Source organism: Rhinolophus hipposideros, assembly GCF_964194185.1.
Source record: "Rhinolophus hipposideros genome assembly, chromosome: 9".
NCBI classification, from domain to species: domain Eukaryota; kingdom Metazoa; phylum Chordata; class Mammalia; order Chiroptera; family Rhinolophidae; genus Rhinolophus; species Rhinolophus hipposideros.
Window position 1 is genome coordinate 82,924,221 of NC_138055.1, and position 15,878 is coordinate 82,940,098.

A 15,878-nucleotide genomic window follows, 5' to 3' on the forward strand; every position below is an offset into this window, starting at 1 on the left:
ATATACGATGGGGTAAAGACAGTCTCTTCAATAAGTGGTGCTGGCAAAACTGGATGATACATGCAAAAAATAAAACTAGACCACTTTTTTACACTCTACAAAATAAACTCAAAATAGATTAAAGACTTATGAGGTATGATTAAAAAATACAGTAAATGTTTAAATTAAAAAAACACACAATTACAATAAAAGACACATTGCCATTAATCCTCCTCAAAATACTCCCTCTCACTTGGAACGCACTTATCCCATCATTATTGCCACTTTCTGAAGACGTTCTGGAAGTCATCTTTTGTGAATGTCTTTAGTTGCACTGTTGTGGCTTCCTTGATGTCCTGAATAATTTTGACTTTGGGGAAGAGCCAGAAGTCGCATGGTACCAGATCTGGTGAATAAGGTGGATGAGGACATCCTGTAATGTTTTTATTTGACAGAAATTGCTGTACCAGAAGCGATGTGTGACACAGAGCCTTTCTATTGTGATCAAAATCTACGCTGAATGCTGTTGCCGAGTGCCATCCGATGGAAAGGCAGGGATCTTCCATATAGGAAGCGGCACGACAAAACTTAGTAACACTGTGTAACAATTTTCAACTTGTTTGGAGCAGTCAGTTGAGTGTGAGTTATGGTTGAGAGAAGGTGTGTTTTAAAGTGTGCCGTAAATCATCCTCCATCATGACAACGCTTCATGTCACACATCACTTCTGGTTTATGGCAATTTCTGTCAAATAAAAACATTACAGTGTATCCTCATCTACCTTATTCACTGGACCTGGCACCATGCGACTTCTCGTTCTTCCCCAAAGTCAAAATGTTTCAGGACATCAAGGCAGCCGTGACAGTGCAACTAAAGACATTCACGAAAGAGGATTTCCAGAACTGCCTTCAGAAAGTGGCAAGAATAATGGGATAAGTGTGTTTGAAGCAAGGGGGAGTATTTTGAGAGAGATTAATGGCTATGTGTCTTTTACTGTAATATATATATGTTTTTAATTTAAACATTCACCGTATTATTTGATCACACCTTGTAAATGTGAGACCTGAAACCATAAAACTCCTAGAAGAAAACATAGGCATTAAATTTTTTGGCATTGTTCTTAAAAAATTTTTTTTGATACATCTCCTAGAGCAAAGACAACAAAAGCAAAAATAAATAAATGAGACTACATCAAACTAAAGAGCTTCTGTACCACAAAGGAAGTCATCAACAAAAGAAAAATGCAGCCTACTAAGTGGAAGAAGATATTTGCAAATGGTATATCCAGTAAGGGATTAATATCCAAAATACAAAAAGAATTCATATAGTTCAACATCAAGAAAACAATCTAATTTTAAAAAGGGCAGAGGACATAAATAGACATCTCTCTAAAGAGAACATACAGATGGCCAACAGACACATGAAAAGATGCTCAATGTCACTAATCATCAGAAAAATACAAATCAAGTAAGATATCAACTCACACCTGTCAGAATGGCTACCATTAATAAATCAACAAAGAACAAGTGCTGGTGAAGATGTGGAGAAAAGAGAACCCTCGTGAACTGTTGGTAGGATAGTAAATTGGTGCATCCACTATGGATGGAAAACAGTATGGAGTTTGCTCAAAAAAATTCAAAATAGAATTACCATATGACCCAGCAATTCCGCTCCTGGGTATTTATCCAAAGAAATCCAGAACACTAATTTGAAAAGATAAACACATCCCTATGTTCATTGCAGTGTTATTTACAATACCCAAGAGGTGGAAGTAGCCTAAGTGTCTATTGACAGATGTAGGTGTAAAGAAGTGATTCATATATACATATGTCATATACTTAATCCATGTCATATACTCATATATACATACACAATGGAATATTACTCAGCCATAGAAAAGAATGAAATCTTGTCATTTGCAACAACATGGATAGACCTAGAAGGTATTATGCTAAGTGGAATAATTAAGATAGAGAAAGACAAATACCATATAATTTCACTTATATATGGAACGTAAAAAATAAAGTAAATGAACAAACAAAACAAACAAACTCATAAATACAGAGAACAAACTGATGGTTGCCAAGTGGTGGGGGAGTTGAGGAGATGGGTAAAAAGGTGAAAGAAGTACACATTGCCAGTTATAAAAGCAGTCACAAGAATGTAAAGTATGGCATAGGGAATGTAGTCAATAATATTGTAATAATTACCGTGTTTCTCTGAAAATAAGACCTAGCCAGACAATCAGCTCTAATGCGTCTTTTGGAACAAAAATTAATATAAGACCTGGTCTTATATTATGTTAGAAGAGACCTAGTCTTATCATAAAATAAGACCAGGTCTTGTGTTAATTTTTGCTCCAAAAGATGCATTAGAGCTTATTGTCTGACTAGATCTTATTTGGGGGAAACTAGGTGTGTATGGTGTGCATACATAGATGGGTACTAGATTTATCAGGGTGATCACTTTGTAAGGTACATAAATGTCTAATCACTATATTTTACACCTGACTATGTTAATTGTATGTTAAGTGTGACTGAAAAGTAAATAAACATTTTTAAATAAAAAGAAGAATATGGACGGATTAGTGACCAACAATCACAAAGGAAAAAGAGAAGGGCATATTCCATTGAAAGTGAGACTCCTAGATTATAAAAATTAGCAGTTGGTTTATTATATAATCACTATTATTTACAATTCACCATAATCTGAACTCTAGCTGCATTTTCACAACTATTCACCTGTAAATCTGTTGATTCCTCTATCCCATTCCTATTTATATATGTCAAAAATCTTTCATTTTAAAAGTCAAACCATCCGATGTCTACCACAAAGCCATTACCTCCTCAACATCTTTCCTTAACTATCCCTAAAAGAAAGGAGAGTATTCCTTTTTCAATTGTTTTACAGTCAAGACAACACATAGGAAACCCAGATGACACTTATCCATGTCATATTTTATCTCCTAACATTTGCCTGAAATTTTATGTTTTCACATTTTTACCATTGCAATTCATTTTCAGTGTAAATATTTGAAAAACATTTATCAAATTGGATTAGAACATAACTGTTGTGTAATTCCAATATTCTCCAGAGGTTTTCTACTTAAAAGTAAGCCAAAATAAATGTCATGATTCCAACACCATGAATATCCAAAGCTATGTAATTTCTGTGATGTAGATAAAAGAAATATCCAAAGGGAATGTATATTTTGGTTGAAATAATAAACCATAAAATCTAGAGGGAAAGGATCATTGAGGACTCTTTGTCCAACACCCTCTTTTTATAGATGCGGAAACTGAGATCATAAAAGTAGTGAATAGGCCAATACTCCAGAAATCCTGACTTCTAGTTCAGTGGTCTTCCATCCTACAGGATCCAAATATGTGTATGTTACATACAAAGACAAAACTTTTAAATTAACTATACTTGGATCCAGTCTGAAATTTTTTTCAGATTCTGATTACATTCTCTAACTTAAACTGATTAGTCATTGTCTTTATATACCATATTTACGTTTTGCAACCACAGAACTTTCTTTGTCATTTTGGTACTATCATGACATACTAAATTTACTGGAAGAATTATGGCAGTGGACAAGAGGATATATCAAAAATCCATCACAAATTAACAATTTTAATTTTTATTCATAAGTTTAAACTGTTCTATTATGACTAATTGTAAGGAGATTAAAAAACAAAAGATATATTGCTTGAAAGATCCAAAATAATGTACCATTAATTTTGTTAAAAATACTAGCCATTTGTCAGTATCTCATTAACATCCTATGGGAAAGATAACAATCTCTGTTTGCATTAAAATAAAAGACATTTTAAAATCAGATATATATGTAGGTATAGATTATAGATACAGATATAGATATAAAAAACATTTTCGTATTTATCACTTGACCATTTGGTGAGTTCATATTCTGCTAGTATATGTAGGTGAATATATAGAAAGTGAAAACCAGAATTTAATTAATATCTTTTTTGCTTATTTACTTACTAAATATTAATGTTAACACAATTGTTATCCCTTTTGTATGAGCTTTTTTCCTCTAGAAACTCATGAGCCAAAATATATACTGTGTTCTAAGGAAAGTTTATCAATCAAGTAGTATTACAAAATTTAAGTACCACATAAAAAAGATGTATTAACTTTCTGTGGTCATCCAAGTACAATTGTTGTTTCTTCAAGTCTTCTAGCATTCTAGAACTATCCTTCCTTTTATTATCTAGGTAAAATAACTTGCGAATCTCCAACTTAAAATTTTGGGAAATCTAACATGCTTCCCACTATTTCTATGGCTACTAGAGAAATATTTTCTCTTGTAAGTCCCCTATTATATATTTCTCCTTAGTTCTTAGTTATTTCAGACTGCCTTGTAATTGGATCTGCGCGTTGTTGCTGATATCTTGGTTCTCGCTTATCTTTTTTGAAAAATAGCTTTATTATGCCATCATTCATATACCATACCATTCTCCCATTTCTTAGTTCTATTTTGATTAAAAAAAACACACACACACACAAAAAACAAACAGAAAAAAACAACATGAGAACAAGCTCCTTCTTTTTCCCTAAGGCAACAATTTCTTTGGGCATAACAGACAGTTACAGAAAGTACTGAATAATTTAAAGCCAAAATGGATGCCAGTTTTCTTTTAGACCTGTGGGCATTCCTGCTTTAGAGAAATCCGGTATCAGTCACCTCTTTCTGAGGTTCTGGCTTTCCATCTTATTGATGCATGTACTTCAGAGAATCTTAGTTCAAAGAACAGAAACATTGGCATTAGCGTTTTTCCTCCATGGCCTCATGTCTGTGAATCAAATTCCAAGGCAGAGCTCAAGATCAAAAAATGTATAGGGAAGAAAATAAAATATTCTACAATTTTTTTGTTTCACTTTCTGGTAATACAAGTGAGGTTTAAACATGCTGTGTTGAATGCTTTGCCAATATGGTATTTAGAAAGCTTTGCCTAAAGCTGGATTTTCCCCTTTCCATTCAGTGAACAGCATTTTGAGTTGAATGCTTAGTTACTATTTCTCAAAGAGCCTTCCAAATATCACCTGTACTAGAATTTCAGGAGAGTTTTAAAGAGGTTGATCCCTATGCCCCAATACAAAATCAGGACTTCTGTAGATTTTGCATTTTACTTAAGCACCACAGATAATCCTCCTAAACAACAATTTGGCGTAGTTCATTTATTCTTATTCTTGCTAAATAATTACAAATTTTCAAAATATGACTTCATATTCCTTCAAGGTATAAATAGTGCTTTCATTGCTAATATTTTCTGTGCATTTTGTTTGTGATTTTTTAAATTAAAGTTTATTGGGGTGACAACAGTTAGTAAAATTACATAGGTTTCAGGTGTAAAATTCCGTAATGCATCATTTATATATCACATTGTGTGTTCACCACCCAGAGTCAGTTCTGTATATATGATCCCGTTTACCCTCTCTCTCCCTTCTTAACCCTCTGATTATCACTAAACTATTGTCTGTGTCTATCAGTTTTTGCTTATTTGTTTGTCTTGTTCCTTTGTTGCTTTCAGTTTTATATCCCACATATCAGTGAAGTCATATGGTTCTTGACTTTTTCTGTCTGACTTATTTCACTTAGCGTAATAATGTTTGTAATTTCTGTCTTCAGTCAACTTAACTTTAAAAGATAAGACAGTTAAAACAATCTTCCCATTATTTTTAAGATTTAAAGCAAACTCTGGGATTTAACCTGATGACTATTAAATTATTTTCTATACTATTTTACTTTTACTTTGAGTTTAGTGTTCTTCAAATGATTTTAATATGCCAAAAATTACTTATTGACTTTCCCACTATTTTTTATGTTCTCTTATTTTCATGCAACTTTAAGTATTTTTACATGTCATTATTTTTTAAATAATCTTTTCGGTGAAAGTTTTACCTATTCATTTTGTTGTTGAGGGACATTTGAGTGTTTCCAGTTTTTGACCTTCAGAGAGAGCATTGTGATGAACATACTAGTGTATGTTAACTAGGAAATGTACGTTTGCATGTTTTATGCATATATTCCTGACGGTGAAATTACAGAACAATATGGGAGGCATATGTCTGGATGTAGTCAGTACTATCAGTTTTCCAAGGTGGCACCTATGGGAATTTCAGTTGCTCCATTTCCTTACCAACGCTTTTCCTTTTATCCATTCTAGAAGATTGTGAAGTAGAATTATAATGGGACTTTAATTTTCATTTTTCTGATGACAAAGAAGTTGTGGATCGTTTTGTGCACTTACCGTTGATTTGAATATCTTTTTTTGAGAGTGATCTCTTCAATTTTTGCTCATCTCTTTGTTGATTATTAGTATTTTTCTTATTTTTTAACATGACTCAGCAATTAATTATTTCCCATCACTACATAATATTTTTGTCCAAATAACTCAATGTTTTGTGCTACATTTACTTCCTTATGTTAATTTTGAAAGGATATATATGTATATATATATATACACATGTACACACACACCGATATACATACATACATATATATGAATAGAGATATATAGATATAGACTTAGATATATGTATCTCTAAAGAGATTGGAAAAATTATGAAAACTTAATCTCCTTATTACTATTGATACCATGTTTCATTTAATTCTCCAAATCAAATTTTTCTGAGCTGTCTCCTTATGTCAGTGTTGACTGATATATCTGAAAATGACAGGATTTAGCAATATTATTTTTAAAAGACTTGGTAATGTTATTCCTATACCTGTAACTAAGAATTGGTATTTATGGTTATTGCTGTGTATATTTAACTCATACTTTTATTCACTGCGCTAGCACACTTCAGTTAACTATAATACATTTTAAGGAGTCTGTCTTAATTACTCTATTGGCTTTTCACATATATGTCTTTGCATTGTTATTATAGTGCTTGCTCAAGACACTGCAATAGGTATCAAAATTTTCACATACTATTTAGAGTTGATTTTGGACTACCTTGTGAAAAATATAACACAATTAGCCTGGTTTCCTTTGTATTTATTTATCTTGTTCGGAGTTGGTGTATTGCTTCAATATGTAAATTCATTTCTTTCACCAAATGAGAAATTTTTTAAAATAATTCTCTAGTATTTGTTCCATTCTATTTTTTGTTCACTTTGTCTTTGACTCCAATTACACGTTTTAACCACTTTGATATCGTCTTTCAAGTTTCTGAGCCACTGTTTATGTTTTAATATTTTTCTCTGTTATTAAAATTGGATCATGTCTATTGATGTTTCTTTAATTTCACTGACTATTCTGTCATCTCCAGTCTACTTTTACACCCATCTGATAAATCTTTTATTTTTGTGCTCAAATACTGTATTTGCATTCATTGCAGGCTTATTTTTCTTTCCATCGTTAAAACAGCCTTTTTATCCTTCTCTGATAATTTCAACATCTGGGTCACCTCAGTGTCTCCGTCTGTTGATTATATTTTCCATTTAGAATGAGTCACATTTTCCTTCTTCACACTGAAGAAACATTGGATTTTGAATGTTATGTTGTGAAAACTTTTTATTCTACTATATTCCTCTGAAGTATGCTTATATTTTTGTGTTAGTAGGCAATTAACTTGGAGAGACACAAATTGCTAAACTGGTCTTTACAACTTAAAAGTTGGTTTAGACATTTTATCTTTAGTTGAATCCTTTTGATTATGTTCTGGGCATGTCTAGTTCAGGATTTCAGATGGAGACTTAGCAGTCTATACATTGATGATTCTCTCCTTGCTGTTTTATACCCAGGATTGACCCTTCCCTTTCAGTGGATATTACCACCCTGTTCTCTGTCCTCTTCTTTCTCAGACCATAAAGATGGCAGAACCTCTTCAGAATTTTAATCACTTAGCACCATATAGTAGCCATAATTTGTCCTTCGGCCAAAGCTTATATAACGGGATACTCACCCGATGTCATTTCTTCCTTCCAAGTATCAATTTCCCTTCAAGATATTCTCTCTTTCATTTTTAGTGAAATTGTGCATTTTAAAGGCTTTTATTTGAAGACAATTTTGTAATACCAACAAAATGTATACTTTGTATATTATAGCATTCCATCTTCTAATTAAATTTAGGAGTTACTACATGGAGAGATGAAATATATGCCATGATTTTATCACTACAGTATTTTTAATATTGATAAATTGGAAACAAATCAAATTCAGAGCAAGATTGGTAAAATATTATCATCCATACCTGCAGTTGAAAAGTATGCACCCATTATCATTTTTGTAACATTTTAAGATTTGTATTTATTGACATTTTGAAAATCCAAGATATATTGCTGAGAAAAAAAATTGATAAATACCAGTTATCATGTAATTCCAGTTATGTAAAACAGCTTGTATATATTACACATATATCAATGCTCTAAAAGATGTATAGAATAATTTTAAGTGTTAACAATGAATATATTTTGTTGGCAGAGTATCAGATGTAATTTTTTATTTTTTTAACTGTTCTGAACTCTATGTATTATATCATTTTACAAATATAATAGAGCTCATGAGAAAAAAAACAAACAAACTGTCTCTTCTTATCTCCACCTTTTAAATGCAATTCCCAGTTCAGAGAATACTGTTTCTATATTTCTACCTACATAAATCTCATCCTCTGAGGCCCAACTTAACACTTACTCTAGGAAGTTTGCCTTATTTAAACCACTATAAAAACATATGGTATTAAGCCTTACATCTTAGTTTTGACCATCCCTTCTTCTAAGTTCTTTTCAGTACCTAGAAGAAGTATTATTTATCTTTCCTTTCCCTATAGATCTAAGTACCACTTACATGGTAGACAAATTCCTAATGAATTATAGTAAAAGTGTCATCATGATTTTACATTAATATAATAAGCACAGAGAAATTAAATGCTTATCTCAATGTCAAAAATCTAATTGATAGACAACTAGCTATGGTCTTAGATCATGATAGGCCATAAATAAAGAAAGAACGACAAAAATATTCTTTGCAAGATTCACAACCCATGGGACACTTATTTTGTAAAAACATAGTTAGATAAATGTTGTAGAAAAGTAAATGGTCAATTTCATAAAGACACTGGTGAAATTAATGGTCAATTTCATAAAGACACTGGTGAAATTAATGATCAATATGCAATGTGATCATTAGTACAGTCAAAATGGTTGTTTAGGAAACCCCAAACACAATCATCACTCTTAATAACTTCGGAGGTATGGGGAGAAATGAAGCTTATCTTTATTATATCAAATATAATCATTTCCCTACCTCATTGTGTCATTTAAACATTAAAAACACAGATTAAAGCATTCTAGAGACCATCTTCTCATTTATAAAAGGAGATAAGACATTTAGTTGCCTGAGAATAACTATTTCAAATTAAAGAAATTTACTTTGTCAGTTTGAGGTTGCACTTAACAGTGATAAAATCTAACTTCAGTGCACTGTAATTTTGTACTAATCAGAGTTCCTGTTGCAAAAAACAGAAACTAAAGCTGATCAGATTCAGTATAATAAAATACTTAAAATTGAGTGGCTCATGGATTTAAGAAAAACAACAAAAATCTGTTTAGCAAAGCTCAGAAAAATGGCCTTGGAGAAAAATGAGCCCAGATAACCAAGCTCACACACCTATTACCCCAGGAGGATGTCGGTGCTGGTTAGAATGTTATGCAGGGTTCACTTCCATTGGACACTTTTATCTTTGTGTCTGAATTCCCAGTTTCACTACCACCATCACTACATGACCAAATATACTAGATTTCTCCAGTGGGATAATCTTCAGGTTTTTCTTGCTTTTATAACATCTGCTTTAGAACTAAAGAATTTGGTGGAGCATCCAATTGGCAAAACCTATATGATATGTTTATATTCTTCATGTCAACGGTTGTGGAGAACAACATAATTTTCTAATCAAGACTGAAAAACAGATTAATTTATCAATCAAGAAGATTTAAATATTTACTAGAAAATATATGTCACAATTTCTCATTTCAAGCTGACATTGTTTAAATATGTCAAATCACAAATATCTTTATTTTCAGTACACATACTTATTTTTGACTCTCCCTAAAATAAAATCTATTTTGAAAAATTAAAGGTAAGTATGTTTGCTGTTTAAATTTGTATGTGAAACACTTATAATAAAATGTTACATAAAAGACTAAGGTTGCAAAATTTATAAAACATAAAATATTATTAAAAATATTATACACAGAAAGGTATTAAGTGGTTGTCTTTCAGCTATAGAATCAGGCATTATATAGTCTTCTGCATACTTTATTTTTCCAAATTATATAAATGTGCCACATACCTGTATTATTTTAATGGAAATAACAAATTTTATTTCATTAAAAAAAGCACTGAGAAAAAAAGAATGAGAAAAAAATCTAGTGAAAAATACTTCTTTAACATTTCTAAGAAAAATAACTTAATGAGGCATTAATGAGGAAAAATAAGTTATTTAAAAAATCAGTTCTTAATGAACAGAAGCAGATAACTAAACATAAAATAAAATATAAGGAGGCAGGAGGGTTGTGCTTTAAAGGAAGCATGAGATTTTCCTTTTTTATGAGAAATCTAATGGTTTTATGATAGCAATTCTTGTTAGCTGACAGCTTTTTCTGTGTGTCCACAGTTTTTAGTTACAAGAAAATACTCATATTGAAAATTAAATCACATCTTACCCTTATCTTATTGAAAACTAATATTCTAAGGAACTATGTATCTCCGCATCAGTTTTTCTGCCCCAGAAGAAATTCAATGAGCTATACTTAATTTGCATTCAACACAAAATATAAAATTATAGGTATCACCAAATAAACCCATGAGATTTGGTCTTTGTAAGCTTGTGTTTTTTTTTATCATAAGCATTAAAATAAATGATAAAAAAACACAGCAGAAAACTTTTGATATCATATATTCAGTCCTGGTAGTTAGTTAATCAATATATAATGGTAATAAATCAGAGCAAAAAATATAAAACAACGATAATAACAGAAACATAATCTACATTAGATAATTACATATTTATTCACCAAAATTTTGATTTACTGCCAAAGATCTGATTTGAGTATGTATAGATCCTCCCACATCAGCTCCACCTTAGTTTTGTTTCTTTTTAAATTATTTATAGATCCAACCATAATACATTCTGTATAATTTCCAGTTTGGGTTTTCCTAAAGAGAAGCAAGAATATAAAGAGACTTAAGAAGTAATCTGAGCAGAGAATCCTCCCAAATTTTAACCATTTTTTTCCACATCTCTTTTTATGCACCTCACCCACACCAAATCCAATAGCAGTATCTTTGTAGTAATCTAGCTTTATGGAGTCTTGCTAAAGTATTTAACTTATTTCATATAAAAATGAAAATAACTTTCCTTTCATGCATGGGTTCTTTTCTGGGCTCTTTATTCATTATTACTGGTCTAGGTATTCATCTTTTGCATTATTTATGTGCTGTCTTAATTATCAGTTTTATAATATCTGGGAGCTCTGATATCTGGGGAAACCGGTCCTTCTATTTCATCCATCTTCTTTAGAATGTCTTGGCTATTTGTTGCCTTTTACATTTCTATATAAATTTTACAATCAGATCTTTTTTTCTCTCTCTCTCAAATTGCTGAGATTGTGATTGTGATTAAATTGCATTTATTTGAGGACAAATGGCATATTTAAAACAGTAAGTTTTCCAAACATAAATATGACAAATCCCTCTGTTTTTCAGGTCTTTGATTTTTCTTAACAACACTTGAGAGATTTTGTATTGAAGGTTTGCTCATACTGGTCTGTTCCTTAGGAATTTCATTTTCTGTTGCTGGTATGTAAATATGCAAAACTTTATTGTTTGGTTTTTGGTGTTCTTATTGACCACCAACCTTACTAACTTACTATAGATCTTTATGGATTTATCAAGTAGACAATAATGGTAACTGAAAATTACAAATATTAACAGGTTTTTTTTCCTTTTTAATACTTTTGTATTTTATTTCTTTTCCTTGATTTACTGTACTGACTGATAGTATAAAGTTAAATTCAAGTGGTGATACCAGACATCTTTGTCTTTTCATCCCAAGTTAAAGCTTTCAACACTTCACCATGAGGATGATATTTGATATAAAATTTTTGTTATTATTTATCAAATTAAATTCCTTTCTTTTCCTACTTACTGATGCTTTTTATCATGAATGAATGTTGAATCAAATTTTTTTTCTGTTAGTCTTCAAATGATCGTATAATTTTATCTACTTTATTCTCTTATGGTTAGTTATATTGATGCTTAAATAATATATGCATATTGAATTCTTGAGAAATATCAAGTGTGGTTGTGATTTATTAACTTTTTTATATGATGAATTTAAGTTGCTTATATTTTGTTTAGGATGTTTTATATGTTTATGGTTCAAGCCACAGTAAAAAGAAAGATTATTTTATAGACACTTGTGAAAGAGGATTAGAAGAAGTTGTGTAATCCCCCATGTCTGTCACGTTCTGTGGAGATTTATAAGTAACAAGCAGAGCTCAAAGGAACCTGTTCCCATGGTTCTAATGCTTTTAAGCTGCATGATGATGGCTTGTAGCCAAGTCTTTTGGTCCCAGAAGTATGCAGTGAAGAATGTTGGCCTCCATTATAGAAGGTCCTCATTGGTTGGGAGAGCCCCAGCCCTTACCTATTGCTGGGTCCACTATATATAGCTGGACAGAACCTTGGCTTGTAGTCCAATTCTGCCATGTTAGGGCTGGTGAAGGACCCACCCATCATATGGACATGCACTGATTTGTTTATTGGAAAGGAATCTGAGGGAAGAATTGATTTTAAAAGGCCATCATCTACCAGATTGCACTTTCCATTCGTATTCCATCATTTTTAGGACTGGATGGTCATAATTTTTGGATTTATTTCAATAGTTCTATAGGAAAATCTAATTGAAATTTATATCATTTGTGTATTCATTACCACATTGAGCTTGTACTCTACTCGATTAAACTTTTTCTATACAAGAAATAAATATTATAAAAAGAATAAATATCGTCACTCCACTCATTGAAACTTGTAATATTTAATAATATGGGCAAACTATTAGTGAATGAATAGAAAAAAATTACACTAAATTCATATAAACAAATTACGAGTATAGTGAATATATTGTATAATGAACATAGATTGTTTTATTACATGAAAGAATGATAGTGGATTTTATATAAAAGAAAAATGGTGAAAATAGATCCTCAGCTTTCATTATATGGTTTGAAAGAGTGAACAGATGGAGTTGAGCAAAATAAAGGTACTCAGTCTTTGAAAATCTAATTGCATGAGCTTTTATTTGTTTTCAGATTTATTCAATTATAATTAATGTTTTTGTAAAGATGTTAACATTGGTCCAAGACTCTGGGTAAAAAAGTTCACAGTGCACAATCCCATATATATATATGAATATGATATACCATAGATATATTATATATATATATATATATATATATATATATATATATATATATATATATACATACATACATACACACACACACTCGTATATATAATTCCAAAACAATTTTCTGGAATAGATTGTTCTTTCACATATCATTTGTCACATTCACAGAAATTGATCTTATCTGGAGAAAATGATCCTATGGTATCATTACAAATTTTTGTCTTTTACACTTCTTTTAATCTCTACCAAAAGCATTTATGGATTGCCTTGAATAGATTGTTAGATGACTTTTAACATACTTTCTGATGCTGATAGCAGTTATCTGATACTCTCCACTGTCGGTAGATTCCTAGAGGACTATACCTCTCTGACAGCTATTATCATTAGCTTATTTCACGTCACTTGTACCACAGTTCATTAAACATTTCATCTATGAGTTGTCCCCCAAACGCCCCGGGAATGTTATATTCCAGCCTTGTAGAACTAAACAGTACAATGGTAACTTACCTTTGCAAAATGATGTGGGAAGGAATGGTGTGTATGATTTTTGGGAGAAGCTTTAAAGCTAGCACAAGATTTGCTGTGTTTTCTTTACCTCTACCATAGTGATCAGACAGTCTGCTTTGTCAGCCTGGCTCCTGGAACGCAGAATGTGAAGCAGAGCCTAGCTGTCAGTGGACATGTACTGTGAGAGATACACAAACCATTTTTGTTTGTAAGAAATTAGGATTTGGTAGTTATTTCTTGTGGCAGTAAAACCTAGCATATTCTGACTAATAAACTCTGTACAACAAATGATGAGATGCTTGAGAAAGAAACGTGTGTTTTTTCAATGATTGCTTCTATATCCCATCTGAAAACTGGTATATGGTGAATATTCAGTAAATGATAGTTGATTAAAATAATTCAATGAATTTTATCTCAGTTAATATACAGATGCTTCTCAGCTTATTACATCCAGATAAAGCCATTGTAAGTTTAAAATATTCTAAGTCGAGAACACATTTACTACACAGAAACTACAGAACATCACAGCTTAATCTAACCTACCTTAAACATGCTCAAAAAACTTACATTAGTCTCCAGTTGAGCAATTATTTTGAGTTTCATCGTAAGAGCAATTGCCTTCTTCTTCTTTCCACCAGAAGCAGGAAACACCGATGGACATTTTATAGACATGATGGAATGTAAAAATCCAAAACACAGAATCCAAAATACCCTGGCAACACATTATGCTGTAGACTATCGATTGGTTACAATCTCGTGATCATGTGTCTGTGGCTCGCAGCAGCTGCCCAGCATCAGGAGAGAGTATCGGACCACATGGGAAAAAAATCAAAATTCAAAATTCAGAGTAATGAATGTGTAGTGCTTTTGCACTATTGTAAGTCAAACATTTATACAAATTAATCAGGGACCATCTGTATATACAAAGAAAGAGAATTATTCCTAATCCTCAAAGGCTTACAATTAATTTAGTTGAGGAGGTAGAACATACAAAAACTGCCTTTTCTAAATTGTAAGTTGGTATTACTTTTTAAATTTAGGCAAAAGAGTAGTCACTCTGCATTGAGACAGTCAAGGAAAATTTCTTCTGAAAAACATAAATTTGATCTGAAACTGGAAACAAAAGGGACAAAGATAATCTCTGTGAAAGAGGGACAACATTCAGTAAGGAAAGGATCATAAGCAAGGATGCAGAAGATAAATATTAGATAAAGAAGAGTGTGTATTTTTTCTATTAAAATAAAAACAAGATAAAAGTACACTAGAAGTAAAGAAAAATGAAAGTAAAAGCAAAGTAATTCCTGATCTCTGGTTTATTTGTGATTTTGCAGATTTGTATAAGCTGTCCAAAACAACATATGACTTCCTTGCCAAATCTTTTCTATGATTACTCAGTAGTTATACAATCATGGGTTTTATTCTGTACATTTAAGAATCTGATATATTTTGAAATATAGAATAGTAAGGATAAAGTAATAATAGCAATTTAGTTCATTGCCTGTTATTTTACTACATATTACAATTAATCCATGTATCACTTAAAGAGAACACCTCATAAAAACTATCCCTGTTCACACTTGTTCTCATCCTGCCTCTTATTCACACATACCAATGTTCTTCTAGGTGTTGGCTTCAGTTTTTGATCATCATTTTTAACCTCTCAGATTTTGTACATGTATATGTTTCAAATACACTGTCACTAAAAATTATCTTCTCACATTATATATATATATATATTTTACTCTTACACTCATGTCATTTTTTAATATACCTCACTCTGATTCAGCCTATAATCTGATCCACTACCCTTATATGGCTTATGCAGAAGAATGAGAGAACTATAAACCTCTCACTGTGCTTCCCTGCTCATGTAGTTCTTATATTCCATGTGCAGTGGAATAGCGACATGGTGTCGCCCTGCCTGGGCTTGATAACATTTTTGCTGCTTGTG

The 15,878-nt window shown here is 31.6% G+C and overlaps 1 long non-coding RNA gene across 1 annotated transcript in view; it reads right to left on the reverse strand.

Moving 5' to 3' along the window:
• LOC308502411 overlaps positions 1 to 14,632 on the reverse strand; it is a 51,074-nt gene extending 36,442 nt beyond the window's left edge. The window contains exon 1 of the long non-coding RNA XR_013994035.1: positions 14,495 to 14,632. This is a non-coding gene — a long non-coding RNA (uncharacterized lncRNA). The remainder of the gene's footprint in view (positions 1 to 14,494) is intronic.
• Positions 14,633 to 15,878: the final 1,246 nt, after the last annotated feature.